At 50.5% G+C, this 27,889-nt stretch overlaps 21 non-coding genes and 3 pseudogenes across 21 annotated transcripts; all 24 read right to left on the bottom strand.

Annotated features, from left to right (window-relative positions):
* Positions 1-2,643: 2,643 nt before the first annotated feature.
* Positions 2,644-2,760, bottom strand: LOC123731914 (U5 spliceosomal RNA). Its single transcript, XR_006762910.1, has one exon. It is a non-coding gene; the product is annotated as a U5 spliceosomal RNA (small nuclear RNA).
* A 547-nt stretch (positions 2,761-3,307) lies between these two features.
* Positions 3,308-3,497, bottom strand: LOC123731907 (U2 spliceosomal RNA). Its single transcript, XR_006762906.1, has one exon. It is a non-coding gene; the product is annotated as a U2 spliceosomal RNA (small nuclear RNA).
* Positions 3,498-3,843: 346 nt separating this feature from the next.
* On the bottom strand, positions 3,844-3,960 carry LOC123731915 (U5 spliceosomal RNA). The gene has a single exon (XR_006762911.1). It is a non-coding gene; the product is annotated as a U5 spliceosomal RNA (small nuclear RNA).
* Positions 3,961-4,510: 550 nt separating this feature from the next.
* LOC123731909 (uncharacterized) lies at positions 4,511-4,686 on the bottom strand (annotated as a pseudogene).
* A 2,619-nt stretch (positions 4,687-7,305) lies between these two features.
* LOC123731917 (U5 spliceosomal RNA) lies at positions 7,306-7,422 on the bottom strand. The gene has a single exon (XR_006762913.1). It is a non-coding gene; the product is annotated as a U5 spliceosomal RNA (small nuclear RNA).
* Positions 7,423-7,969: 547 nt separating this feature from the next.
* On the bottom strand, positions 7,970-8,160 carry LOC123731905 (U2 spliceosomal RNA). The gene has a single exon (XR_006762904.1). It is a non-coding gene; the product is annotated as a U2 spliceosomal RNA (small nuclear RNA).
* A 346-nt stretch (positions 8,161-8,506) lies between these two features.
* LOC123731918 (U5 spliceosomal RNA) lies at positions 8,507-8,623 on the bottom strand. Its single transcript, XR_006762914.1, has one exon. It is a non-coding gene; the product is annotated as a U5 spliceosomal RNA (small nuclear RNA).
* A 552-nt stretch (positions 8,624-9,175) lies between these two features.
* On the bottom strand, positions 9,176-9,346 carry LOC123731911 (uncharacterized; annotated as a pseudogene).
* Positions 9,347-11,971: 2,625 nt separating this feature from the next.
* On the bottom strand, positions 11,972-12,088 carry LOC123731919 (U5 spliceosomal RNA). The gene has a single exon (XR_006762915.1). It is a non-coding gene; the product is annotated as a U5 spliceosomal RNA (small nuclear RNA).
* Positions 12,089-12,641: 553 nt separating this feature from the next.
* Positions 12,642-12,831, bottom strand: LOC123731928 (U2 spliceosomal RNA). Its single transcript, XR_006762924.1, has one exon. It is a non-coding gene; the product is annotated as a U2 spliceosomal RNA (small nuclear RNA).
* A 350-nt stretch (positions 12,832-13,181) lies between these two features.
* On the bottom strand, positions 13,182-13,298 carry LOC123731920 (U5 spliceosomal RNA). The gene has a single exon (XR_006762916.1). It is a non-coding gene; the product is annotated as a U5 spliceosomal RNA (small nuclear RNA).
* Positions 13,299-13,853: 555 nt separating this feature from the next.
* Positions 13,854-14,045, bottom strand: LOC123731927 (U2 spliceosomal RNA). Its single transcript, XR_006762923.1, has one exon. It is a non-coding gene; the product is annotated as a U2 spliceosomal RNA (small nuclear RNA).
* Positions 14,046-14,391: 346 nt separating this feature from the next.
* LOC123731921 (U5 spliceosomal RNA) lies at positions 14,392-14,508 on the bottom strand. Its single transcript, XR_006762917.1, has one exon. It is a non-coding gene; the product is annotated as a U5 spliceosomal RNA (small nuclear RNA).
* Positions 14,509-15,062: 554 nt separating this feature from the next.
* LOC123731916 (U2 spliceosomal RNA) lies at positions 15,063-15,253 on the bottom strand. Its single transcript, XR_006762912.1, has one exon. It is a non-coding gene; the product is annotated as a U2 spliceosomal RNA (small nuclear RNA).
* A 346-nt stretch (positions 15,254-15,599) lies between these two features.
* Positions 15,600-15,716, bottom strand: LOC123731922 (U5 spliceosomal RNA). Its single transcript, XR_006762918.1, has one exon. It is a non-coding gene; the product is annotated as a U5 spliceosomal RNA (small nuclear RNA).
* A 546-nt stretch (positions 15,717-16,262) lies between these two features.
* On the bottom strand, positions 16,263-16,458 carry LOC123731912 (U2 spliceosomal RNA). Its single transcript, XR_006762908.1, has one exon. It is a non-coding gene; the product is annotated as a U2 spliceosomal RNA (small nuclear RNA).
* A 2,623-nt stretch (positions 16,459-19,081) lies between these two features.
* On the bottom strand, positions 19,082-19,198 carry LOC123731923 (U5 spliceosomal RNA). The gene has a single exon (XR_006762919.1). It is a non-coding gene; the product is annotated as a U5 spliceosomal RNA (small nuclear RNA).
* A 554-nt stretch (positions 19,199-19,752) lies between these two features.
* On the bottom strand, positions 19,753-19,942 carry LOC123731906 (U2 spliceosomal RNA). Its single transcript, XR_006762905.1, has one exon. It is a non-coding gene; the product is annotated as a U2 spliceosomal RNA (small nuclear RNA).
* A 345-nt stretch (positions 19,943-20,287) lies between these two features.
* On the bottom strand, positions 20,288-20,404 carry LOC123731924 (U5 spliceosomal RNA). Its single transcript, XR_006762920.1, has one exon. It is a non-coding gene; the product is annotated as a U5 spliceosomal RNA (small nuclear RNA).
* A 555-nt stretch (positions 20,405-20,959) lies between these two features.
* LOC123731908 (U2 spliceosomal RNA) lies at positions 20,960-21,149 on the bottom strand. The gene has a single exon (XR_006762907.1). It is a non-coding gene; the product is annotated as a U2 spliceosomal RNA (small nuclear RNA).
* Positions 21,150-21,497: 348 nt separating this feature from the next.
* Positions 21,498-21,614, bottom strand: LOC123731925 (U5 spliceosomal RNA). The gene has a single exon (XR_006762921.1). It is a non-coding gene; the product is annotated as a U5 spliceosomal RNA (small nuclear RNA).
* A 551-nt stretch (positions 21,615-22,165) lies between these two features.
* LOC123731926 (U2 spliceosomal RNA) lies at positions 22,166-22,356 on the bottom strand. The gene has a single exon (XR_006762922.1). It is a non-coding gene; the product is annotated as a U2 spliceosomal RNA (small nuclear RNA).
* A 351-nt stretch (positions 22,357-22,707) lies between these two features.
* On the bottom strand, positions 22,708-22,824 carry LOC123731913 (U5 spliceosomal RNA). Its single transcript, XR_006762909.1, has one exon. It is a non-coding gene; the product is annotated as a U5 spliceosomal RNA (small nuclear RNA).
* A 538-nt stretch (positions 22,825-23,362) lies between these two features.
* LOC123731910 (uncharacterized) lies at positions 23,363-23,536 on the bottom strand (annotated as a pseudogene).
* Between the last annotated feature and the right edge of the window lie 4,353 nt (positions 23,537-27,889).

The following is a 27,889-nucleotide window of genomic DNA, read 5'->3' on the forward strand; positions in this document are numbered from 1 at the left end:
GATAAGAACAGATTTTTTTTTATAAAATATATTTATTACGTTCAAAACCCAACAAAAATCTTATACAATCAATCAATTCAAACACAAATTCCATTAAACATTTCAAAACTATTCAATAATAACCAAACCCTAAAACCAAAAGTCATGGGAGCATTTTCCTCCCCTTCCCATCTACAAACCAAAACCTACACCAAAAAATCAAAGAAAAACTCACCCCATCCCGACCGACGGGACGCCTTCTCCACTCCTGACGCTCCCCGTCGGGCCGCCATCCCCTCTCCCCTGGATGCGGTAACAGCGCCCGACACACGCTCACCCTGCGTCCCGTACCCCACACTTAGGTCTACCACCCTGCCCTCCTCCTGACTCCGGCCCGGGGACCCCACGAGCCCAAACAGGGAGCTTAAGCCTCCCTCCATCGCCCAATCCTGGGCCATGCCTGTAAGGTCAAGCTCAGACAGGGGTGTAAAGGTGAAGGAAGAGGGAACCCAAGAGGGCCCCTGTAACCTCCCCCTCCCTCCACCCTGATCTGCCCCCCTCCCTCTTTTACCACCCATCCTCCTTGAGCGCTCCCCTCTTTTCGACCTCTTGTATGGTGGAGTAAAAGGCAAAAAGTTTTCATAGCTTGCCTCCTTCTCCACCTCCACCCGTGATTTCACCTCTTTACTGTCCCCCACTCCTTCACTCCTTCTCCTACTGGTCCCGCCACAACTACCTTCTCTGTCTCCTCCCTTTCTGTCTTTTCCTTCTCCACCACCTTCTTCCCTGTCTCCTTCCTTTCTGTCTCTTTCTTCTCCACCACCTTCTTCCCTATCTCCTTCCTTTCTGTCTCTTTCTCCTCCACCACCTTCTTCCCTGTCTCCTTCCTTTCTGTCTCTTTCTCCTCCACCACCTTCTTCCCTCTCTCCTTCCTTTCTGTCTCTTTCTCCTCCACCACCTTCTTCCCTGTCTCCTTCCTTTCTATCTCTTTCTTCTCCACCGCCGTCTTCCCAGTCTCCTTCCTTTCTGTCTCTTTCTCCTCCACCACCTTCTTCCCAGTCTCCTTCCTTTCTGTCTCTTTCTTCTCCACCTCCGTCTTCCCAGTCTCCTCCCTCTCTGTTGCCTTCTCCGTCTCCTTCCTCTCCACAGCCGTCTTCTCTGGCCCCTTCACTCTCCTGTCTCCTTCCTCCTCCTGCTCTCCTTTAGCCTTCTTCCCTTCCGTTTCCACTATGCTGTTGTCTTCTTTTCCTTTTTCTCCTCCCGCTTCCGTTTTCTCCTCCTCTTCCACCCGTGTGTCCGCTCCCTCTGTTCCAGTCCTTTGTTCTTGGTCCTCCTTCTACCCCCATCCCCGGCTCTTGCTTCCCCCAGCTGCAGACGCGTATGACCTCTGACGCGCCGGGCATTCACGCCACAGGTGCGTTAGCATACCACACCCGTGACATGCCTTCGGCGCGTCACAGTCCCTCGCCTCGTGCTCGTAGATCCACAATACCTACACTTCTTTGTACCGCACGAGGCGAGGATATGACCATAGGCCATACAACGCCTGCAGAACGGAGGCTGACGGGCATAATGCAACGTCCCCCGGTCAGCCCCCAGGAGAACATCGCCGGAGGATGGAGGTATCCACCAATCCATTTGGGTCCTCTCTTAGGAGGGCCTGAAACCCCTCCTCCCGGTCCAAAAGCCCAGGGAATCTTTGAGGTGCCTTCCTGAGGAGACACCATCCATGTATCTCCCCAGAAAGGCCCCCACCTCCTCATCCTTAACGTAAGGGTTGTAAATATTTACATTTACCACTCGGAAATTACTCCTCGCCAAGCTGGTTACAATGTAAAGAGACATTGGCCTCTCCGCTTCCACTTCTCTCACTTTTCTCAAAATGTCATCGTGCTTTCCTTCTGTATGCAGTGCCAACTCATACGCTCCTTCCAATGGATTGTCTTGAAGGCAGAACACATCCTCCACCTTCAGTCCCAGGATTCCAATCACAATGTTCCTCCCAAAGGCATCTCTGTCAAAAGGCTCCATCGTCTTATCTCTCCATGCAAAGCGTATCGTATTTGCCTGACCTGTCCTAGGGACCGGTCTCGATGAAGTACTTTGCGCCATCTCCGCAAGGAGCTTGACACACTCTACTCAGCTCTCGCTCTCTTCAAAACAGAAAAAACTGAAAAAGAGCGGCAAAATAAACCAATCGTGAATACAAAAAACCAAAATAACAAACTTTCCTCCCTCCTGCCTTTCGACCTTTTGGCTCAGCGGGCTTTGGGGCACCTCGGTACCAAGCTTGATCTGAGCCAAAAGGCCGAGAAGCGATAACCCACAAATTGACCCCTGCACCCGCTCGGCCCGGGGCCTCGGCAGACCTCATCGGTTTGGCAAAAGTTGGCTCCTCCTCACCCAACGCTTCCCTGGTGACAGGCGGGTGTTTTTTTTTAAAAGTCGCTAATGCGTCGTTAGGTCACTAGCTCTTTAATCCTAGTGCGACTATTTGTTCAATGCCCGGCAATACACCAGTCATCGTCGGGCTTGAACTCAATTGCCCGAGCGACTACTTTGAGTGGAAAAAATACGCGGTCGGTCAGCCGGCTTCAAGTCAAACGCCTGAGCAAAAAGTCTCGAGGCGTCATCTCTGTCAATTTCTCTTGAAACAAGATACCGGGCTCTGCCAGAAGCAAAGCCCTTCCAAAAATACGTTGAACTCGTAAGTGTTCCTCTCCACGGAAGTCTTTAGTAAAAGGCGAAAGGCTTGTGCGTAATGAAGAGAAACCAGAGTCGTATGGAAGTCAGAGGTCGGGGGCCCGAGACACACACGGTGCACTCTAGGCCGGGTCCCCGCGGGTGGTCCCCGAACCCACTCTTCCAAGTTTTCGAGGGCTGTGGGTAAAAAGTCACAGACAGACAGACAGACAGACAGACAGACAGACAGACAGACAGACAGACAGACAGACAGACAGATAGATAGATAGACAATCCTGGTGAAGTGATTGTATTTTTGGGGGGCTCAAAACACACACACACACACAATCCTGGTGAAGTGATTGTATTTTTTGGGGGGGCTCAAAACACACACACACACACACACACACACACACACACACACACACACACACACACACACACACACACACACACACACTCTCCTGGCCAATGTTATTTTTTTATTTTTTTTTTTTTTTAAGTAAAATGGCGGAAAACGGGGACCCCCATGAAGGGGGCTTCGCACTTGTTTCAGTTTGGATGATTCTTCTTTTTCATTCCTTCTCTTCTTCTGCTAGCTGTTTTACATAGCTTGGTGTATTTCTTTTCCTTGACAATGGGAGAAAAGTGTTGCACCGTTCCCGGAGGTACTGCAATACCGGTCGATGCGTGGAGCGGACGGAGCAAGCCCCATTTCCGACTCCCTGTTCGAAAAATCCATTTAATATGTAGTCCCCCGATGGGGGACGTATCAGATATTAAACTGATAAGAACAGATACTACACTTGATCTGAGCCAAAAGGCCGAGAAGCGATAACCCACAAATTGACCCCTGCACCCGCCGGGTCCCGGGGCCTCGGCAGACCTCATCGGTTTGGCAAAAGTTGGCTCCTCCTCACCCAACGCTTCCCTGGTGACAGGCGGGTGTGTTTTTTTTTAAAAGTCGCTAATGCGTCGTTAGGTCACTAGCTCTTTAATCCTAGTGCGACTATTTGTTCAATGCCCGGCAAATACACCAGTCATCGTCGGGCTTGAACTCAATTGCCCGAGCGACTACTTTGAGTGGAAAAATACGCCGGTCGGTCAGCCGGCTTCAAGTCAAACGCCTGAGCAAAAAGTCTCGGCGTCATCTCTGTCAATTTCTCTTGAAACAAGATACCGGGCTCTGCCAGAAGCAAAGCCCTTCCAAAAATACGTTGAACTCGTAAGTGTTCCTCTCCACGGAAGTCTTTAGTAAAAGGCGAAAGGCTTGTGCGTAATGAAGAGAAACCAGAGTCGTATGGAAGTCAGAGGTCGGGGCCCGAGACACACACGGTGCACTCTAGGCCGGGTCCCCGCGGGTGGTCCCCGAACCCACTCTTCCAAGTTTTCGAGGGCTGTGGGTAAAAAGTCACAGACAGACAGACAGACAGACAGACAGACAGACAGACAGACAGACAGACAGACAGACAGACAGACAGATAGATAGATAGATAGACAATCCTGGTGAAGTGATTGTATTTTTGGGGGGCTCAAAAACACACACACACACACAATCCTGGTGAAGTGATTGTATTTTTTTGGGGGGCTCAAAAACACACACACACACACACACACACACACACACACACACACACACACACACACACACACACACACACACACACTCTCCTGGCCAATGTTTTTTTTTTTTTTTTTTTTTAAGTAAAATGGCGGGAAAACGGGGACCCCCATGAAGGGGGCTTCGCACTTGTTTCAGTTTGGATGATTCTTCTTTTTCATTCCTTCTCTTCTTCTGCTAGCTGTTTTACATAGCTTGGTGTATTTCTTTTCCTTGACAATGGGAGAAAAGTGTTGCACCGTTCCCGGAGGTACTGCAATACCGGGTCGATGCGTGGAGCCGGACGGAGCAAGCCCCATTTCCGACTCCCCTGTTCGAAAAATCCATTTAATATGTAGTCCCCCGATGGGGGACGTATCAGATATTAAACTGATAAGAACAGATTTTTTTTTTATAAAATATATTTATTACGTTCAAAACCCAACAAAAATCTTATACAATCAATCAATTCAAACACAAATTCCATTAAACATTTCAAAACTATTCAATAATAACCAAACCCAAAAACCAAAAGTCATGGGAGCATTTTCCTCCCCTTCCCATCTACAAACCAAAACCTACACCAAAAATCAAAGAAAAACTCACCCCATCCCGACCGACGGGGACGCCTTCTCCACTCCTGACGGCTCCCCGTCGGCCGCCATCCCTCTCCCCTGGATGCGGTAACAGCGCCCGACACACGCTCACCCTGCGTCCCGTACCCCACACTTAGGTCTACCACCCTGCCCTCCTCCTGACTCCGGCCCGGGGACCCCACGAGCCCAAACAGGGAGCTTAAGCCTCCCTCCATCGCCCAATCCTGGGCCATGCCTGTAAGGTCAAGCTCAGACAGGGGTGTAAAGGTGAAGGAAGAGGGAACCCAAGAGGGCCCTGTAACCTCCCCTCCCCTCCACCCTGATCTGCCCCCCTCCCTCTTTTACCACCCATCCTCCTTGAGCGCTCCCCTCTTTTCGACCTCTTGTATGGTGGAGTAAAAGGCAAAAAGTTTTCATAGCTTGCCTCCTTCTCCACCTCCACCCGTGATTTCACCTCTTTACTGTCCCCCACTCCTTCACTCCTTCTCCTACTGGTCCCGCCACAACTACCTTCTCTGTCTCCTCCCTTTCTGTCTTTTCCTTCTCCACCACCTTCTTCCCTGTCTCCTTCCTTTCTGTCTCTTTCTTCTCCACCACCTTCTTCCCTATCTCCTTCCTTTCTGTCTCTTTCTCCTCCACCACCTTCTTCCCTGTCTCCTTCCTTTCTGTCTCTTTCTCCTCCACCACCTTCTTCCCTCTCTCCTTCCTTTCTGTCTCTTTCTCCTCCACCACCTTCTTCCCTGTCTCCTTCCTTTCTATCTCTTTCTTCTCCACCGCCGTCTTCCCAGTCTCCTTCCTTTCTGTCTCTTTCTCCTCCACCACCTTCTTCCCAGTCTCCTTCCTTTCTGTCTCTTTCTTCTCCACCTCCGTCTTCCCAGTCTCCTCCCTCTCTGTTGCCTTCTCCGTCTCCTTCCTCTCCACAGCCGTCTTCTCTGGCCCCTTCACTCTCCTGTCTCCTTCCTCCTCCTGCTCTCCTTTAGCCTTCTTCCCTTCCGTTTCCACTATGCTGTTGTCTTCTTTTCCTTTTTCTCCTCCCGCTTCCGTTTTCTCCTCCTCTTCCACCCGTGTGTCCGCTCCCTCTGTTCCAGTCCTTTGTTCTTGGTCCCTCCTTCTACCCCCATCCCCGGCTCTTGCTTCCCCCAGCTGCAGACGCGTATGACCTCTGACGCGCCGGGCATTCACGCCACAGGTGCGTTAGCATACCACACCCGTGACATGCCTTCGGCGCGTCACAGTCCCTCGCCTCGTGCTCCGTAGATCCACAATACCTACACTTCTTTGTACCGCACGAGGCGAGGATATGACCATAGGCCATACAACGCCTGCAGAACGGAGGCTGACGGGCATAATGCAACGTCCCCCGGTCAGCCCCCAGGGAGAACATCGCCGGAGGATGGAGGTATCCACCCAATCCATTTGGGTCCTCTCTTAGGAGGGCCTGAAACCCCTCCTCCCGGTCCAAAAGCCCAGGGAATCTTTGAGGTGCCTTCCTGAGGAGACACCATCCATGTATCTCCCCAGAAAGGCCCCCACCTCCTCATCCTTAACGTAAGGGTTGTAAATATTTACATTTACCACTCGGAAATTACTCCTCGCCAAGCTGGTTACAATGTAAAGAGACATTGGCCTCTCCGCTTCCACTTCTCTCACTTTTCTCAAAATGTCATCGTGCTTTCCTTCTGTATGCAGTGCCAACTCATACGCTCCTTCCAATGGATTGTCTTGAAGGCAGAACACATCCTCCACCTTCAGTCCCAGGATTCCAATCACAATGTTCCTCCCAAAGGCATCTCTGTCAAAAGGCTCCATCGTCTTATCTCTCCAAGCAAAGCGTATCGTATTTGCCTGACCTGTCCTAGGGACCGGTCTCGATGAAGTACTTTGCGCCATCTCCGCAAGGAGCTTGACACACTCTACTCAGCTCTCGCTCTCTTCAAAACAGAAAAAACTGAAAAAGAGCGGCAAAATAAACCAATCGTGAATACAAAAAACCAAAATAACAAACTTTCCTCCCTCCTGCCTTCCTTCGACCTTTTGGCTCAGCGGGCTTTGGGGCACCTCGGTACCAAGCTTGATCTGAGCCAAAAGGCCGAGAAGCGATAACCCACAAATTGACCCCTGCACCCGCCCGGCCCCGGGGGCCTCGGCAGACCTCATCGGTTTGGCAAAAGTTGGCTCCTCCTCACCCAACGCTTCCCTGGTGACAGGCGGGTGTGTTTTTTTTAAAAGTCGCTAATGCGTCGTTAGGTCACTAGCTCTTTAATCCTAGTGCGACTATTTGTTCAATGCCCGGCAAATACACCAGTCATCGTCGGGCTTGAACTCAATTGCCCGAGCGACTACTTTGAGTGGAAAAAATACGCCGGTCGGTCAGCCGGCTTCAAGTCAAACGCCTGAGCAAAAAGTCTCGGCGTCATCTCTGTCAATTTCTCTTGAAACAAGATACCGGGCTCTGCCAGAAGCAAAGCCCTTCCAAAAATACGTTGAACTCGTAAGTGTTCCTCTCCACGGAAGTCTTTAGTAAAAGGCGAAAGGCTTGTGCGTAATGAAGAGAAACCAGAGTCGTATGGAAGTCAGAGGTCGGGGCCCGAGACACACACGGTGCACTCTAGGCCGGGTCCCCGCGGGTGGTCCCCGAACCCACTCTTCCAAGTTTTCGAGGGCTGTGGGTAAAAAGTCACAGACAGACAGACAGACAGACAGACAGACAGACAGACAGACAGACAGACAGACAGACAGACAAAGATAGATAGATAGACAATCCTGGTGAAGTGATTGTATTTTTGGGGGGGCTCCAAAAACACACACACACACACAATCCTGGTGAAGTGATTGTATTTTTGGGGGGCTCAAAACACACACACACACACACACACACACACACACACACACACACACACACACACACACACACACACACACACACTCTCCTGGCCAATGTTATTTTTTTATTTTTTTTTTTTTTTTAAGTAAAATGGCGGAAAACGGGGACCCCATGAAGGGGGCTTCGCACTTGTTTCAGTTTGGATGATTCTTCTTTTTCATTCCTTCTCTTCTTCTGCTAGCTGTTTTACATAGCTTGGTGTATTTCTTTTCCTTGACAATGGGAGAAAAGTGTTGCACCGTTCCCGGAGGTACTGCAATACCGGGTCGATGCGTGGAGCGGACGGAGCAAGCCCCATTTCCGACTCCCTGTTCGAAAAATCCATTTAATATGTAGTCCCCCGATGGGGGACGTATCAGATATTAAACTGATAAGAACAGATACTACACTTGATCTGAGCCAAAAGGCCGAGAAGCGATAACCCACAAATTGACCCCTGCACCCGCCGGTCTCGGGGCCTCGGCAGACCTCATCGGTTTGGCAAAAGTTGGCTCCTCCTCACCCAACGCTTCCCTGGTGACAGGCGGGTGTGTTTTTTTTTAAAAGTCGCTAATGCGTCGTTAGGTCACTAGCTCTTTAATCCTAGTGCGACTATTTGTTCAATGCCCGGCAAATACACCAGTCATCGTCGGGCTTGAACTCAATTGCCCGAGCGACTACTTTGAGTGGAAAAAATACGCCGGTCGGTCAGCCGGCTTCAAGTCAAACGCCTGAGCAAAAAGTCTCGGCGTCATCTCTGTCAATTTCTCTTGAAACAAGATACCGGGCTCTGCCAGAAGCAAAGCCCTTCCAAAAATACGTTGAACTCGTAAGTGTTCCTCTCCACGGAAGTCTTTAGTAAAAGGCGAAAGGCTTGTGCGTAATGAAGAGAAACCAGAGTCGTATGGAAGTCAGAGGTCGGGGCCCGAGACACACACGGTGCACTCTAGGCCGGGTCCCCGCGGGTGGTCCCCCGAACCCACTCTTCCAAGTTTTCGAGGGCTGTGGGTAAAAAGTCACAGACAGACAGACAGACAGACAGACAGACAGACAGACAGACAGACAGACAGACAGACAGACAGACAGATAGATAGATAGATAGACAATCCTGGTGAAGTGATTGTATTTTTGGGGGGGGGGGCTCAAAACACACACACACACACAATCCTGGTGAAGTGATTGTATTTTTTTGGGGGGCTCAAAACACACACACACACACACACACACACACACACACACACACACACACACACACACACACACACACACACTCTCCTGGCCAATGTTTTTTTTTTTTTTTTTTTTTTAAGTAAAATGGCGGGAAAACGGGGACCCCCATGAAGGGGGCTTCGCACTTGTTTCAGTTTGGATGATTCTTCTTTTTCATTCCTTCTCTTCTTCTGCTAGCTGTTTTACATAGCTTGGTGTATTTCTTTTTCCTTGACAATGGGAGAAAAGTGTTGCACCGTTCCCGGAGGTACTGCAATACCGGGTCGATGCGTGGAGCGGACGGAGCAAGCCCCATTTCCGACTCCCTGTTCGAAAAATCCATTTAATATGTAGTCCCCCGATGGGGGACGTATCAGATATTAAACTGATAAGAACAGATTTTTTTATAAAATATATTTATTACGTTCAAAACCCAACAAAAATCTTATACAATCAATCAATTCAAACACAAATTCCATTAAACATTTCAAAACTATTCAATAATAACCAAACCCAAAAACCAAAAGTCATGGGAGCATTTTCCCTCCCCTTCCCATCTACAAACCAAAACCTACACCAAAAAATCAAAGAAAAACTCACCCCATCCCGACCGACGGGGACGCCTTCTCCACTCCTGACGCTCCCCGTCGGCCGCCATCCCTCTCCCCTGGATGCGGTAACAGCGCCCGACACACGCTCACCCTGCGTCCCGTACCCACACTTAGGTCTACCACCCTGCCCTCCTCCTGACTCCGGCCCGGGGACCCCACGAGCCCAAACAGGGAGCTTAAGCCTCCCTCCATCGCCCAATCCTGGGCCATGCCTGTAAGGTCAAGCTCAGACAGGGGTGTAAAGGTGAAGGAAGAGGGAACCCAAGAGGGCCCTGTAACCTCCCCCTCCCCTCCACCCTGATCTGCCCCCCCTCCCTCTTTTACCACCCATCCTCCTTGAGCGCTCCCCTCTTTTCGACCTCTTGTATGGTGGAGTAAAAGGCAAAAAGTTTTCATAGCTTGCCTCCTTCTCCACCTCCACCCGTGATTTCACCTCTTTACTGTCCCCCCCACTCCTTCACTCCTTCTCCTACTGGTCCCGCCACAACTACCTTCTCTGTCTCCTCCCTTTCTGTCTTTTCCTTCTCCACCACCTTCTTCCCTGTCTCCTTCCTTTCTGTCTCTTTCTTCTCCACCACCTTCTTCCCTATCTCCTTCCTTTCTGTCTCTTTCTCCTCCACCACCTTCTTCCCTGTCTCCTTCCTTTCTGTCTCTTTCTCCTCCACCACCTTCTTCCCTCTCTCCTTCCTTTCTGTCTCTTTCTCCTCCACCACCTTCTTCCCTGTCTCCTTCCTTTCTATCTCTTTCTTCTCCACCGCCGTCTTCCCAGTCTCCTTCCTTTCTGTCTCTTTCTCCTCCACCACCTTCTTCCCAGTCTCCTTCCTTTCTGTCTCTTTCTTCTCCACCTCCGTCTTCCCAGTCTCCTCCCTCTCTGTTGCCTTCTCCGTCTCCTTCCTCTCCACAGCCGTCTTCTCTGGCCCCTTCACTCTCCTGTCTCCTTCCTCCTCCTGCTCTCCTTTAGCCTTCTTCCCTTCCGTTTCCACTATGCTGTTGTCTTCTTTTCCTTTTTCTCCTCCCGCTTCCGTTTTCTCCTCCTCTTCCACCCGTGTGTCCGCTCCCTCTGTTCCAGTCCTTTGTTCTTGGTCCCTCCTTCTACCCCCCATCCCCGGCTCTTGCTTCCCCCAGCTGCAGACGCGTATGACCTCTGACGCGCCGGGCATTCACGCCACAGGTGCGTTAGCATACCACACCCGTGACATGCCTTCGGCGCGTCACAGTCCCTCGCCTCGTGCTCCGTAGATCCACAATACCTACACTTCTTTGTACCGCGACGAGGCGAGGATATGACCATAGGCCATACAACGCCTGCAGAACGGAGGCTGACGGGCATAATGCAACGTCCCCCGGTCAGCCCCAGGGAGAACATCGCCGGAGGATGGAGGTATCCACCCAATCCATTTGGGTCCTCTCTTAGGAGGGCCTGGAAACCCCTCCTCCCGGTCCAAAAGCCCAGGGAATCTTTGAGGTGCCTTCCTGAGGAGACACCATCCATGTATCTCCCCAGAAAGGCCCCCCACCTCCTCATCCTTAACGTAAGGGTTGTAAATATTTACATTTACCACTCGGAAATTACTCCTCGCCAAGCTGGTTACAATGTAAAGAGACATTGGCCTCTCCGCTTCCACTTCTCTCACTTTTCTCAAAATGTCATCGTGCTTTCCTTCTGTATGCAGTGCCAACTCATACGCTCCTTCCAATGGATTGTCTTGAAGGCAGAACACATCCTCCACCTTCAGTCCCAGGATTCCAATCACAATGTTCCTCCCAAAGGCATCTCTGTCAAAAGGCTCCATCGTCTTATCTCTCCAAGCAAAGCGTATCGTATTTGCCTGACCTGTCCTAGGGACCGGTCTCGATGAAGTACTTTGCGCCATCTCCGCAAGGAGCTTGACACACTCTACTCAGCTCTCGCTCTCTTCAAAACAGAAAAAACTGAAAAAGAGCGGCAAAATAAACCAATCGTGAATACAAAAAACCAAAATAACAAACTTTCCTCCCTCCTGCCTTCCTTCGACCTTTTGGCTCAGCGGGCTTTGGGGCACCTCGGTACCAAGCTTGATCTGAGCCAAAAGGCCGAGAAGCGATAACCCACAAATTGACCCCTGCACCCGCCCGGCCCCGGGGCCTCGGCAGACCTCATCGGTTTGGCAAAAGTTGGCTCCTCCTCACCCAACGCTTCCCTGGTGACAGGCGGGTGTGTTTTTTTTAAAAGTCGCTAATGCGTCGTTAGGTCACTAGCTCTTTAATCCTAGTGCGACTATTTGTTCAATGCCCGGCAAATACACCAGTCATCGTCGGGCTTGAACTCAATTGCCCGAGCGACTACTTTGAGTGGAAAAAATACGCCGGTCGGTCAGCCGGCTTCAAGTCAAACGCCTGAGCAAAAAGTCTCGGCGTCATCTCTGTCAATTTCTCTTGAAACAAGATACCGGGCTCTGCCAGAAGCAAAGCCCTTCCAAAAATACGTTGAACTCGTAAGTGTTCCTCTCCACGGAAGTCTTTAGTAAAAGGCGAAAGGCTTGTGCGTAATGAAGAGAAACCAGAGTCGTATGGAAGTCAGAGGTCGGGGCCCGAGACACACACGGTGCACTCTAGGCCGGGTCCCCGCGGTGGTCCCCGAACCCACTCTTCCAAGTTTTCGAGGGCTGTGGGTAAAAAGTCACAGACAGACAGACAGACAGACAGACAGACAGACAGACAGACAGACAGACAGACAGACAGACAGACAGACAGATAGATAGATAGACAATCCTGGTGAAGTGATTGTATTTTTGGGGGGGGCCCAAAACACACACACACACACAATCCTGGTGAAGTGATTGTATTTTTGGGGGGCCCAAAACACACACACACACACACACACACACACACACACACACACACACACACACACACACACACACACACACACACACTCTCCTGGCCAATGTTATTTTTTTATTTTTTTTTTTTTTTAAGTAAAATGGCGGAAAACGGGGACCCCCATGAAGGGGGCTTCGCACTTGTTTCAGTTTGGATGATTCTTCTTTTTCATTCCTTCTCTTCTTCTGCTAGCTGTTTTACATAGCTTGGTGTATTTCTTTTCCTTGACAATGGGAGAAAAGTGTTGCACCGTTCCCGGAGGTACTGCAATACCGGGTCGATGCGTGGAGCGGACGGAGCAAGCCCCATTTCCGACTCCCTGTTCGAAAAATCCATTTAATATGTAGTCCCCGATGGGGGACGTATCAGATATTAAACTGATAAGAACAGATACTACACTTGATCTGAGCCAAAAGGCCGAGAAGCGATAACCCACAAATTGACCCCTGCACCCGCCCGGCCCCCGGGGGCCTCGGCAGACCTCATCGGTTTGGCAAAAGTTGGCTCCTCCTCACCCAACGCTTCCCTGGTGACAGGCGGGTGTGTTTTTTTTTAAAAGTCGCTAACGCGTCGTTAGGTCACTAGCTCTTTAATCCTAGTGCGACTATTTGTTCAATGCCCGGCAAATACACCAGTCATCGTCGGGCTTGAACTCAATTGCCCGAGCGACTACTTTGAGTGGAAAAAAATACGCCGGTCGGTCAGCCGGCTTCAAGTCAAACGCCTGAGCAAAAAGTCTCGGCGTCATCTCTGTCAATTTCTCTTGAAACAAGATACCGGGCTCTGCCAGAAGCAAAGCCCTTCCAAAAATACGTTGAACTCGTAAGTGTTCCTCTCCACGGAAGTCTTTAGTAAAAGGCGAAAGGCTTGTGCGTAATGAAGAGAAACCAGAGTCGTATGGAAGTCAGAGGTCGGGGCCCGAGACACACACGGTGCACTCTAGGCCGGGTCCCCGCGGGTGGTCCCCGAACCCACTCTTCCAAGTTTTCGAGGGCTGTGGGTAAAAAGTCACAGACAGACAGACAGACAGACAGACAGACAGACAGACAGACAGACAGACAGACAGACAGACAGACAGATAGATAGATAGATAGACAATCCTGGTGAAGTGATTGTATTTTTGGGGGGGCTCAAAACACACACACACACACAATCCTGGTGAAGTGATTGTATTTTTTTGGGGGGGCTCAAAACACACACACACACACACACACACACACACACACACACACACACACACACACACACACACACACACACACACACTCTCCTGGCCAATGTTTTTTTTTTTTTTTTTTTTTTAAGTAAAATGGCGGGAAAACGGGGGACCCCCATGAAGGGGGCTTCGCACTTGTTTCAGTTTGGATGATTCTTCTTTTTCATTCCTTCTCTTCTTCTGCTAGCTGTTTTACATAGCTTGGTGTATTTCTTTTTCCTTGACAATGGGAGAAAAGTGTTGCACCGTTCCCGGAGGTACTGCAATACCGGGTCGATGCGTGGAGCGGACGGAGCAAGCCCCATTTCCGACTCCCTGTTCGAAAAATCCATTTAATATGTAGTCCCCCCGATGGGGGACGTATCAGATATTAAACTGATAAGAACAGATACTACACTTGATCTGAGCCAAAAGGCCGAGAAGCGATAACCCACAAATTGACCCCTGCACCCGCCGGTTCCCGGGGCCTCGGCAGACCTCATCGGTTTGGCAAAAGTTGGCTCCTCCTCACCCAACGCTTCCCTGGTGACAGGCGGGTGTGTTTTTTTTAAAAGTCGCTAATGCGTCGTTAGGTCACTAGCTCTTTAATCCTAGTGCGACTATTTGTTCAATGCCCGGCAAATACACCAGTCATCGTCGGGCTTGAACTCAATTGCCCGAGCGACTACTTTGAGTGGAAAAAATACGCCGGTCGGTCAGCCGGCTTCAAGTCAAACGCCTGAGCAAAAAGTCTCGGCGTCATCTCTGTCAATTTCTCTTGAAACAAGATACCGGGCTCTGCCAGAAGCAAAGCCCTTCCAAAAATACGTTGAACTCGTAAGTGTTCCTCTCCACGGAAGTCTTTAGTAAAAGGCGAAAGGCTTGTGCGTAATGAAGAGAAACCAGAGTCGTATGGAAGTCAGAGGTCGGGGCCCGAGACACACACGGTGCACTCTAGGCCGGGTCCCCGCGGGTGGTCCCCGAACCCACTCTTCCAAGTTTTCGAGGGCTGTGGGTAAAAAGTCACAGACAGACAGACAGACAGACAGACAGACAGACAGACAGACAGACAGACAGACAGACAGACAGACAGATAGATAGATAGACAATCCTGGTGAAGTGATTGTATTTTTGGGGGGGCTCAAAACACACACACACACACAATCCTGGTGAAGTGATTGTATTTTTTTTTGGGGGGGCTCAAAAACACACACACACACACACACACACACACACACACACACACACACACACACACACACACACACACACACACACTCTCCTGGCCAATGTTATTTTTTTATTTTTTTTTTTTTTTAAGTAAAATGGCGGGAAAACGGGGGACCCCCATGAAGGGGCTTCGCACTTGTTTCAGTTTGGATGATTCTTCTTTTTCATTCCTTCTCTTCTTCTGCTAGCTGTTTTACATAGCTTGGTGTATTTCTTTTCCTTGACAATGGGAGAAAAGTGTTGCACCGTTCCCGGAGGTACTGCAATACCGGGTCGATGCGTGGAGCGGACGGAGCAAGCCCCATTTCCGACTCCCTGTTCGAAAAATCCATTTAATATGTAGTCCCCCGATGGGGGACGTATCAGATATTAAACTGATAAGAACAGATACTACACTTGATCTGAGCCAAAAGGCCGAGAAGCGATAACCCACAAATTGACCCCTGCACCCGCCGGGCCCCGGGGCCTCGGCAGACCTCATCGGTTTGGCAAAAGTTGGCTCCTCCTCACCCAACGCTTCCCTGGTGACAGGCGGGTGTGTTTTTTTTTAAAAGTCGCTAATGCGTCGTTAGGTCACTAGCTCTTTAATCCTAGTGCGACTATTTGTTCAATGCCCGGCAAATACACCAGTCATCGTCGGGCTTGAACTCAATTGCCCGAGCGACTACTTTGAGTGGAAAAAATACGCCGGTCGGTCAGCCGGCTTCAAGTCAAACGCCTGAGCAAAAGTCTCGGCGTCATCTCTGTCAATTTCTCTTGAAACAAGATACCGGGCTCTGCCAGAAGCAAAGCCCTTCCAAAAATACGTTGAACTCGTAAGTGTTCCTCTCCACGGAAGTCTTTAGTAAAAGGCGAAAGGCTTGTGCGTAATGAAGAGAAACCAGAGTCGTATGGAAGTCAGAGGTCGGGGCCCGAGACACACACGGTGCACTCTAGGCCGGGTCCCCGCGGGTGGTCCCCGAACCCACTCTTCCAAGTTTTCGAGGGCTGTGGGTAAAAAGTCACAGACAGACAGACAGACAGACAGACAGACAGACAGACAGACAGACAGACAGACAGACAGACAGACAGATAGATAGATAGATAGACAATCCTGGTGAAGTGATTGTATTTTTGGGGGGCTCAAAACACACACACACACACAATCCTGGTGAAGTGATTGTATTTTTTGGGGGCTCAAAAACACACACACACACACACACACACACACACACACACACACACACACACACACACACACACACACACACACTCTCCTGGCCAATGTTTTTTTTTTTTTTTTTTTTTTAAGTAAAATGGCGGGAAAACGGGGACCCCCATGAAGGGGGCTTCGCACTTGTTTCAGTTTGGATGATTCTTCTTTTTCATTCCTTCTCTTCTTCTGCTAGCTGTTTTACATAGCTTGGTGTATTTCTTTTCCTTGACAATGGGAGAAAAGTGTTGCACCGTTCCCGGAGGTACTGCAATACCGGTCGATGCGTGGAGCGGACGGAGCAAGCCCCATTTCCGACTCCCTGTTCGAAAAATCCATTTAATATGTAGTCCCCCCGATGGGGGACGTATCAGATATTAAACTGATAAGAACAGATTTTTTTTTTTTTTTTTTTTTTTTTTTTTTTTATAAAATATATTTATTACGTTCAAAACCCAACAAAATCTTATACAATCAATCAATTCAAACACAAATTCCATTAAACATTTCAAAACTATTCAATAATAACCAAACCCAAAACCAAAAGTCATGGGAGCATTTTCCTCCCCTTCCCATCTACAAACCAAAACCTACACCAAAAATCAAAGAAAAACTCACCCCATCCCGACCGACGGGGACGCCTTCTCCACTCCTGACGCTCCCCCGTCGGGTCGCCATCCCTCTCCCCTGGATGCGGTAACAGCGCCCGACACACGCTCACCCTGCGTCCCGTACCCCACACTTAGGTCTACCACCCTGCCCTCCTCCTGACTCCGGCCCGGGGACCCCACGAGCCCAAACAGGGAGCTTAAGCCTCCCTCCATCGCCCAATCCTGGGCCATGCCTGTAAGGTCAAGCTCAGACAGGGGTGTAAAGGTGAAGGAAGAGGGAACCCAAGAGGGCCCTGTAACCTCCCCCTCCCCTCCACCCTGATCTGCCCCCTCCCTCTTTTTACCACCCATCCTCCTTGAGCGCTCCCCTCTTTTTCGACCTCTTGTATGGTGGAGTAAAAGGCAAAAAGTTTTCATAGCTTGCCTCCTTCTCCACCTCCACCCGTGATTTCACCTCTTTACTGTCCCCCCACTCCTTCACTCCTTCTCCTACTGGTCCCGCCACAACTACCTTCTCTGTCTCCTCCCTTTCTGTCTTTTCCTTCTCCACCACCTTCTTCCCTGTCTCCTTCCTTTCTGTCTCTTTCTTCTCCACCACCTTCTTCCCTATCTCCTTCCTTTCTGTCTCTTTCTCCTCCACCACCTTCTTCCCTGTCTCCTTCCTTTCTGTCTCTTTCTCCTCCACCACCTTCTTCCCTCTCTCCTTCCTTTCTGTCTCTTTCTCCTCCACCACCTTCTTCCCTGTCTCCTTCCTTTCTATCTCTTTCTTCTCCACCGCCGTCTTCCCAGTCTCCTTCCTTTCTGTCTCTTTCTCCTCCACCACCTTCTTCCCAGTCTCCTTCCTTTCTGTCTCTTTCTTCTCCACCTCCGTCTTCCCAGTCTCCTCCCTCTCTGTTGCCTTCTCCGTCTCCTTCCTCTCCACAGCCGTCTTCTCTGGCCCCTTCACTCTCCTGTCTCCTTCCTCCTCCTGCTCTCCTTTAGCCTTCTTCCCTTCCGTTTCCACTATGCTGTTGTCTTCTTTTCCTTTTTCTCCTCCCGCTTCCGTTTTCTCCTCCTCTTCCACCCGTGTGTCCGCTCCCTCTGTTCCAGTCCTTTGTTCTTGGTCCCTCCTTCTACCCCCATCCCCGGCTCTTGCTCCCCCAGCTGCAGACGCCGTATGACCTCTGACGCGCCGGGCATTCACGCCACAGGTGCGTTAGCATACCACACCCGTGACATGCCTTCGGCGCGTCACAGTCCCTCGCCTCGTGCTCCGTAGATCCACAATACCTACACTTCTTTGTACCGCACGAGGCGAGGATATGACCATAGGCCATACAACGCCTGCAGAACGGAGGCTGACGGGCATAATGCAACGTCCCCCGGTCAGCCCCCAGGGAGAACATCGCCGGAGGATGGAGGTATCCACCCAATCCATTTGGGTCCTCTCTTAGGAGGGCCTGAAACCCCCTCCTCCCGGTCCAAAAGCCCAGGGAATCTTTGAGGTGCCTTCCTGAGGAGACACCATCCATGTATCTCCCCAGAAAGGCCCCCACCTCCTCATCCTTAACGTAAGGGTTGTAAATATTTACATTTACCACTCGGAAATTACTCCTCGCCAAGCTGGTTACAATGTAAAGAGACATTGGCCTCTCCGCTTCCACTTCTCTCACTTTTCTCAAAATGTCATCGTGCTTTCCTTCTGTATGCAGTGCCAACTCATACGCTCCTTCCAATGGATTGTCTTGAAGGCAGAACACATCCTCCACCTTCAGTCCCAGGATTCCAATCACAATGTTCCTCCCAAAGGCATCTCTGTCAAAAGGCTCCATCGTCTTATCTCTCCAAGCAAAGCGTATCGTATTTGCCTGACCTGTCCTAGGGACCGGTCTCGATGAAGTACTTTGCGCCATCTCCGCAAGGAGCTTGACACACTCTACTCAGCTCTCGCTCTCTTCAAAACAGAAAAAACTGAAAAAGAGCGGCAAAATAAACCAATCGTGAATACAAAAAACCAAAATAACAAACTTTCCTCCCTCCTGCCTTCCTTCGACCTTTTGGCTCAGCGGGCTTTGGGGCACCTCGGTACCAAGCTTGATCTGAGCCAAAAGGCCGAGAAGCGATAACCCACAAATTGACCCCTGCACCCGCCGGGCCCCCGGGGGCCTCGGCAGACCTCATCGGTTTGGCAAAAGTTGGCTCCTCCTCACCCAACGCTTCCCTGGTGACAGGCGGGTGTGTTTTTTTTTAAAAGTCGCTAATGCGTCGTTAGGTCACTAGCTCTTTAATCCTAGTGCGACTATTTGTTCAATGCCCGGCAAATACACCAGTCATCGTCGGGCTTGAACTCAATTGCCCGAGCGACTACTTTGAGTGGAAAAATACGCCGGTCGGTCAGCCGGCTTCAAGTCAAACGCCTGAGCAAAAAGTCTCGGCGTCATCTCTGTCAATTTCTCTTGAAACAAGATACCGGGCTCTGCCAGAAGCAAAGCCCTTCCAAAAATACGTTGAACTCGTAAGTGTTCCTCTCCACGGAAGTCTTTAGTAAAAGGCGAAAGGCTTGTGCGTAATGAAGAGAAACCAGAGTCGTATGGAAGTCAGAGGTCGGGGCCCGAGACACACACGGTGCACTCTAGGCCGGGTCCCCGCGGGTGGTCCCCGAACCCACTCTTCCAAGTTTTCGAGGGCTGTGGGTAAAAAGTCACAGACAGACAGACAGACAGACAGACAGACAGACAGACAGACAGACAGACAGACAGACAGACAGACAGATAGATAGATAGACAATCCTGGTGAAGTGATTGTATTTTTGGGGGCTCAAAACACACACACACACACAATCCTGGTGAAGTGATTGTATTTTTTGGGGGCTCAAAAAACACACACACACACACACACACACACACACACACACACACACACACACACACACACACACACACACACACACACTCTCCTGGCCAATGTTATTTTTTTTTTTTTTTTTTTTTTTTTTAAGTAAAATGGCGGGAAAACGGGGGACCCCCATGAAGGGGCTTCGCACTTGTTTCAGTTTGGATGATTCTTCTTTTTCATTCCTTCTCTTCTTCTGCTAGCTGTTTTACATAGCTTGGTGTATTTCTTTTTCCTTGACAATGGGAGAAAAGTGTTGCACCGTTCCCGGAGGTACTGCAATACCGGGTCGATGCGTGGAGCGGACGGAGCAAGCCCCATTTCCGACTCCCTGTTCGAAAAATCCATTTAATATGTAGTCCCCGATGGGGGACGTATCAGATATTAAACTGATAAGAACAGATACTACACTTGATCTGAGCCAAAAGGCCGAGAAGCGATAACCCACAAATTGACCCCTGCACCCGCCGGCTCCCGGGGCCTCGGCAGACCTCATCGGTTTGGCAAAAGTTGGCTCCTCCTCACCCAACGCTTCCCTGGTGACAGGCGGGTGTGTTTTTTTTTAAAAGTCGCTAATGCGTCGTTAGGTCACTAGCTCTTTAATCCTAGTGCGACTATTTGTTCAATGCCCGGCAAATACACCAGTCATCGTCGGGCTTGAACTCAATTGCCCGAGCGACTACTTTGAGTGGAAAAATACGCCGGTCGGTCAGCCGGCTTCAAGTCAAACGCCTGAGCAAAAGTCTCGGCGTCATCTCTGTCAATTTCTCTTGAAACAAGATACCGGGCTCTGCCAGAAGCAAAGCCCTTCCAAAAATACGTTGAACTCGTAAGTGTTCCTCTCCACGGAAGTCTTTAGTAAAAGGCGAAAGGCTTGTGCGTAATGAAGAGAAACCAGAGTCGTATGGAAGTCAGAGGTCGGGGCCCGAGACACACACGGTGCACTCTAGGCCGGGTCCCCGCGGGTGGTCCCCGAACCCACTCTTCCAAGTTTTCGAGGGCTGTGGGTAAAAAGTCACAGACAGACAGACAGACAGACAGACAGACAGACAGACAGACAGACAGACAGACAGACAGACAGACAGATAGATAGATAGATAGACAATCCTGGTGAAGTGATTGTATTTTTGGGGGGGCTCAAAACACACACACACACACAATCCTGGTGAAGTGATTGTATTTTTTGGGGGGGGCTCAAAACACACACACACACACACACACACACACACACACACACACACACACACACACACACACACACACACACACACACTCTCCTGGCCAATGTTTTTTTTTTTTTTTTTTTTTTTAAGTAAAATGGCGGAAAACGGGGGACCCCCATGAAGGGGGCTTCGCACTTGTTTCAGTTTGGATGATTCTTCTTTTTCATTCCTTCTCTTCTTCTGCTAGCTGTTTTACATAGCTTGGTGTATTTCTTTTTCCTTGACAATGGGAGAAAAGTGTTGCACCGTTCCCGGAGGTACTGCAATACCGGTCGATGCGTGGAGCGGACGGAGCAAGCCCCATTTCCGACTCCCTGTTCGAAAAATCCATTTAATATGTAGTCCCCCGATGGGGGACGTATCAGATATTAAACTGATAAGAACAGATACTACACTTGATCTGAGCCAAAAGGCCGAGAAGCGATAACCCACAAATTGACCCCTGCACCCGCCGGCCCCGGGGCCTCGGCAGACCTCATCGGTTTGGCAAAAGTTGGCTCCTCCTCACCCAACGCTTCCCTGGTGACAGGCGGGTGTGTTTTTTTTAAAAGTCGCTAATGCGTCGTTAGGTCACTAGCTCTTTAATCCTAGTGCGACTATTTGTTCAATGCCCGGCAAATACACCAGTCATCGTCGGGCTTGAACTCAATTGCCCGAGCGACTACTTTGAGTGGAAAAAAATACGCCCGGTCGGTCAGCCGGCTTCAAGTCAAACGCCTGAGCAAAAAGTCTCGAGCGTCATCTCTGTCAATTTCTCTTGAAACAAGATACCGGGCTCTGCCAGAAGCAAAGCCCTTCCAAAAATACGTTGAACTCGTAAGTGTTCCTCTCCACGGAAGTCTTTAGTAAAAGGCGAAAGGCTTGTGCGTAATGAAGAGAAACCAGAGTCGTATGGAAGTCAGAGGTCGGGGCCCGAGACACACACGGTGCACTCTAGGCCGGGTCCCCGCGGGTGGTCCCCGAACCCACTCTTCCAAGTTTTCGAGGGCTGTGGGTAAAAAGTCAACAGACAGACAGACAGACAGACAGACAGACAGACAGACAGACAGACAGACAGACAGACAGACAGATAGATAGATAGACAATCCTGGTGAAGTGATTGTATTTTTGGGGGGGCTCAAAAACACACACACACACACAATCCTGGTGAAGTGATTGTATTTTTTGGGGGGGGGCTCAAAACACACACACACACACACACACACACACACACACACACACACACACACACACACACACACACACACACACACTCTCCTGGCCAATGTTATTTTTTTTTTTTTTTTTTTTTTTAAGTAAAATGGCGGGAAAACGGGGGACCCCATGAAGGGGGCTTCGCACTTGTTTCAGTTTGGATGATTCTTCTTTTTCATTCCTTCTCTTCTTCTGCTAGCTGTTTTACATAGCTTGGTGTATTTCTTTTTCCTTGACAATGGGAGAAAAGTGTTGCACCGTTCCCGGAGGTACTGCAATACCGGGTCGATGCGTGGAGCGGACGGAGCAAGCCCCATTTCCGACTCCCTGTTCGAAAAATCCATTTAATATGTAGTCCCCCGATGGGGGACGTATCAGATATTAAACTGATAAGAACAGATACTACACTTGATCTGAGCCAAAAGGCCGAGAAGCGATAACCCACAAATTGACCCCTGCACCCGCCCGGTCCCCGGGGGCCTCGGCAGACCTCATCGGTTTGGCAAAAGTTGGCTCCTCCTCACCCAACGCTTCCCCTGGTGACAGGCGGGTGTGTTTTTTTTAAAAGTCGCTAATGCGTCGTTAGGTCACTAGCTCTTTAATCCTAGTGCGACTATTTGTTCAATGCCCGGCAAATACACCAGTCATCGTCGGGCTTGAACTCAATTGCCCGAGCGACTACTTTGAGTGGAAAAAAATACGCCGGTCGGTCAGCCGGCTTCAAGTCAAACGCCTGAGCAAAAAGTCTCGGCGTCATCTCTGTCAATTTCTCTTGAAACAAGATACCGGGCTCTGCCAGAAAGCAAAGCCCTTCCAAAAATACGTTGAACTCGTAAGTGTTCCTCTCCACGGAAGTCTTTAGTAAAAGGCGAAAGGCTTGTGCGTAATGAAGAGAAACCAGAGTCGTATGGAAGTCAGAGGTCGGGGCCCGAGACACACACGGTGCACTCTAGGCCGGGTCCCCGCGGGTGGTCCCCGAACCCACTCTTCCAAGTTTTCGAGGGCTGTGGGTAAAAAGTCACAGACAGACAGACAGACAGACAGACAGACAGACAGACAGACAGACAGACAGACAGACAGACAGATAGATAGATAGATAGACAATCCTGGTGAAGTGATTGTATTTTTGGGGGGGGCTCAAAACACACACACACACACAATCCTGGTGAAGTGATTGTATTTTTTTTGGGGGGGGGCTCAAAACACACACACACACACACACACACACACACACACACACACACACACACACACACACACACTCTCCTGGCCAATGTTATTTTTTTTTTTTTTTTTTTAAGTAAAATGGCGGGAAAACGGGGGACCCCATGAAGGGGCTTCGCACTTGTTTCAGTTTGGATGATTCTTCTTTTTCATTCCTTCTCTTCTTCTGCTAGCTGTTTTACATAGCTTGGTGTATTTCTTTTCCTTGACAATGGGAGAAAAGTGTTGCACCGTTCCCGGAGGTACTGCAATACCGGGTCGATGCGTGGAGCGGACGGAGCAAGCCCCATTTCCGACTCCCTGTTCGAAAAATCCATTTAATATGTAGTCCCCCGATGGGGGACGTATCAGATATTAAACTGATAAGAACAGATTTTTTTTTTAGAAAAATAATTTATTACGTTCAATACCATTCATTCTTTACAAAATCATATATTCCTTCAAACTCAAATAATGGTATTTTAATTTATAAAACAAACCAAAAAACCCCAAAACAAAACTCAGGGGAGCATCATCCCTCCCCGTCATCCTAAACACTAACTTTCCCTATCTTCCCGTCCCTAATCTAAAATAACCCCAGCCCTAATCCCCCTTCCATCTCTCCCGGGCAGCGTGCTGCCCCACTTCGTCTCCTCCCTCTTCATCCTCCCCCTCAAATCTCCTTCCACCCTCCTCACTATTCCTTCCACCCCCCAATCTCTCCCTGTCTTGACCATGTTCTGCCTGGCTTCCCACAGCCCTCGCTTAAAGAGGCTCATGAGAAGCCAGAGCAGAAACCTATCCCTATCCGTCCCCTCGCTCTCCCTACACCTCTCTCTAACCTAGCCCACGTCAATACAAAATCACCTCTAACCCTTCCTAACAACACCCGTGCCTTTGCCCATACTACTCCGGCAATGGCACAGTCCCAAAAGACATGGCGCACAGTCTCCTCCCTGCCACAAGAAAGTCTTGGACAGGTGGGGGATCGCGCCAAGCTATGCCGGTACATGGTGGAGCGTACCGGCAAACACTTGTGGAGACTCAACCAATTCAGGTCCTTGAGCCTGTTGTCCAGGCCCCGCGCCTGCACTCCCTCCCAGACCGCCGCCGGGATGCCCACTACAGGTGCCGGACTTACTGCCCGTCTGACCTCCTCGTACAGGTGCCTGTGATCTAAACCTACTCGGGCAACTTCAACCTCGGGGTGTGCACGCAGCCACTTGGCCGCATGGCCAAAGTGCCACGGCAGCTGTTCCGCCCGAGGACCCGTGTTAGACCACACCATTACGCTTCTCGCCTGATACGAGAAGAACACCCGCAGGAGGTAACCGGACGGGTGTAGTACCGGCTGAGCAAGCTCCGTTAACAGAAAAGAAACAAAAATTGCGTCCAGCTTGAGGGGGAGATGTGGTACCCCCTACCTCCCTCCCCGATGGGACAGATCATGCGTGCCCTGGCGACCCACTCGTACCTGCCACCCCACATGAACTGAAACACTAGCCTCACTAGAGGCCTCCTCAGACAAGCCGGCAATGGGTAGATGTACGCCAAATACAAAAGAGATGGCAGTACATCCACCTTGAGAACCAGGACCTTGCCTAAAAAGGACAAAGACCTAGCCCTCCACATTGCTAGCTTCCTCTGTACCACTGCGATGCCCATGTTCCAGTTCAGCGTCGCTGAGCCGGAGGTCTCAAAGTGGACCCCGAGAACCCTCAGGGCCCCGTTACAGAGAGATAACCCTCCGGGCACATCCGTCCTACCACTCCATCTTCCGAAAAATTTGACGGAAGACTTCGCGTGGTTCAGAACCGCCCCCGACGCTCGGGTGAAGTCCCCAATAATGGCAAGGGACCTTGTCAAGCACGAGTCCTTGCAAAGCAGCAAGGAGGTGTCGTCGGCGTACTGTGTCAACTTGACACGGAGACCGCCACTTCCAGGGATCAGCAAGCCCTCCACCCCTGTGTCTGCCCTAATGGCAGCCCCCAGAGGCTCCATGTACAGAACGAAAAGGAGAGCCGAGAGCGGGCATCCCTGCCTGACCCCAGACGAGAGGTCAAAAACGTCACCTAAGTGACTGTTAACGCTAACCCGGCACCCCGCTCCGACATATAAAGTACGGATCCATCCTATAAACTTCTCCCCAAATCCTAATCTGCCTAACACCCTGAATAGAAAGGATCTATTCACGCGATCAAAGGCTTTCGCCTGATCAAGCGCTGCTACCATTAAAGGCAGCCCTCTATCTTCTACCCAAGCGATGGAGTCCCTGATCAACTGAAGGTTCCACCTAATAGAGCGTCCCTCTACCCCACACGTCTGATCCTCGTGGACGACGTAGGGAAGGGCTGTGCGCAACCGGTCTGCTAAGACCTTTGCTAAGAGCTTATAGTCTACACACAGCATGGTCAATGGCCTCCAGTTGCCCAGGTCAGTTGCTTCCCCCTTCTTATAAAGAAGTGACAGCACACCGACAGCCATTGATCCCCCCGGGACCCCCGTCTCAAGGATGGCCTTCAAGACTTCGAGGACCACTGGTCCAAATATACCCCAAAACTTGAGGTAAAACTCGGCCGGCAACCCATCCATCCCAGGCACCTTCCCTTTTCCCATCCTCCTGAGAGCACTCTCAACCTCCTCGAGGGAGATCTGAGCCTCCATCACATCTCTAATGTCCTCCGGCAATCGCCGGGACAAGTGTTCTAAAAACACATTTCCCTGCTCTACATCTATTACCCTCTCTTTAAATAAACCTCGAAATGATCAGTTGTCACCCTGACCATTTCCTCCGGTTTTCTAACTATGCTATCATCTTCTTTCCTCACCCCATGCATTATCTTCCTACTCTGTCTGCCCCTAACTCGACTTAAAGAACATAGCGGAACAAGTCTCATTATGTTCTAGAAAGCCATTATGCGCACGCTCCAGGAAAGCTCGAGCCTTCCGCTCCTGCAGCTCCCTGAGCTGCGCCTTCAGGTCAGTGGATCTCTCCCAGTCAATCGACCCGCCGAGGTTGCCTGCCTCGTACTCGAGTTCGAGCAACCTTTGGATACGATCCACCTCCCTCCTTTCCTCCCTTTTTTTCCTCTTACAATATCCTATTATAAAAGCCCTAATCCTTACCTTAACTAAATCCCACCACTCTAACACCCCTCGCACATGGACCGGAGGCCTTCAAGCCCCGAAAGAAACCAAAAAGGTGTCAACGAAAGCTTGCTCCTCCAGCACATCCCGATCTAATTTCCAGTACCCCCTACCGAAGAGGCAGACTGGCGACCCCACCTGCAGGAGCACCCCGTCGTGATCTGAGAAGAACACAGGCAACAGCCGCCCAGACAACTGACCCAAAGACCTAGATAGGAAAATGTAGTCGAGCCTCCGCGCAACCCCCGGGAGTTGCGCCATGTGGGACCAGCCATTGTCGGAGTAGAGTGCAGGCCTCCATCAACCAGACCATGGCAAGCCATTAGCCCGGTGATGGCGCCTGCACTACTATCCCCGCTAACCCTAAATCTATATTAAAATCCCCCTATCACTAAGTGCCTATTTGTAACACACAGGGGCGTCAGACAGTCCACCATCTCCCTCCTGTCTGCCGCCACCTGTGGCCCATACACCACCACTAACCTATACCTACTATCCCTAAAAGTGACATCCACCCCATAACCCTCCCTTGCATCACAACAAACGTGCCCTCCACCTTCACCTCCCTATTCCCAAACAAAATCCCCACCCCTGTAGAATGCACCCCACCTATACCCCAAACTGACTCCCCCTTATCCCACTCCCTCCTAAACCTGATGACATCCCTCCATCCCTCAGGTGAACCTCCTGTAAAAACAAACATCAAAACCAACCCCTCTAAAAAACAAAAAGCCGCCCTCCTTTTAACATAATCCCTTAAACCCTTACATTTAAACTAAACAAAATTAACATAAGATATTATTTTTACAAAACACAACACAAAACCATTACTTCTTTAAAATTAAAACCCCAAAACAATCAAAAAACAGGAGGCTCACCCGATGCTCCCCTGCTCCTTCTCCTCCGGCGGGACGTCTTCTGCTCTCCTGACGCCCCCGTCCTCCTCCATCTCCCCAACCCAGGATGCAGGTATGGTGTTAGGCCTTGGAGTGCTCTGCATCCTGGGTTCCCCACCAACACCCGTAACTTCTTCCTCCCTGTAAATTTCCGGGTTTAGAGTGGGGACCCCATCTCCTCAAAGAGGAGTTGAGATCCCCCCAGACATCCAGCTCTGAGCCACTTCCTGGGAGTCACGCTCCACCACATGTTGAGGGGCTGAGGAAACCAGCAAAGAAACTTTTCCTCCCCATCCCTCGCTGGCAACCCCATCCACCCCCCCTCCCTTTCACCGCCTGTCGAGCACCCCTCTTCTTCACTTTCTTCCTAGGAGTTGGAGGTAAAGGGGATACACCCCCCTTCCCTGCCAACTCCTCCACCATTCCTCTCATCTCTTCAACGAGGGCGCTCGACATGCTGTCCCCCACTCCCCTCACCCCCATTCCCTCCTCCTCCCCCCTCCACAGCCCCCTGCCACCGGCACCCCTCCACCACCTCTCCCTCCATTGTTGCAGTCTCTCGCTCCTCCACTCCCTTGCTTCCTTCTCCTTCCTTTCGATCTTCCGTTCCTTCTGCTGCCGCTCCTTTCTCCTCTTCTTTCCGTGCTACCTTCCGCTCTGGGCCAGTGCCCTGGTCCTGAGATGGCTTTCCTTCCCCTCCTCTTCTTCCCCATCCCCGCTCCTGC

This window comes from Salmo salar, unplaced genomic scaffold, assembly GCF_905237065.1.
Source record: "Salmo salar unplaced genomic scaffold, Ssal_v3.1, whole genome shotgun sequence".
Lineage (NCBI taxonomy): Eukaryota > Metazoa > Chordata > Actinopteri > Salmoniformes > Salmonidae > Salmo > Salmo salar.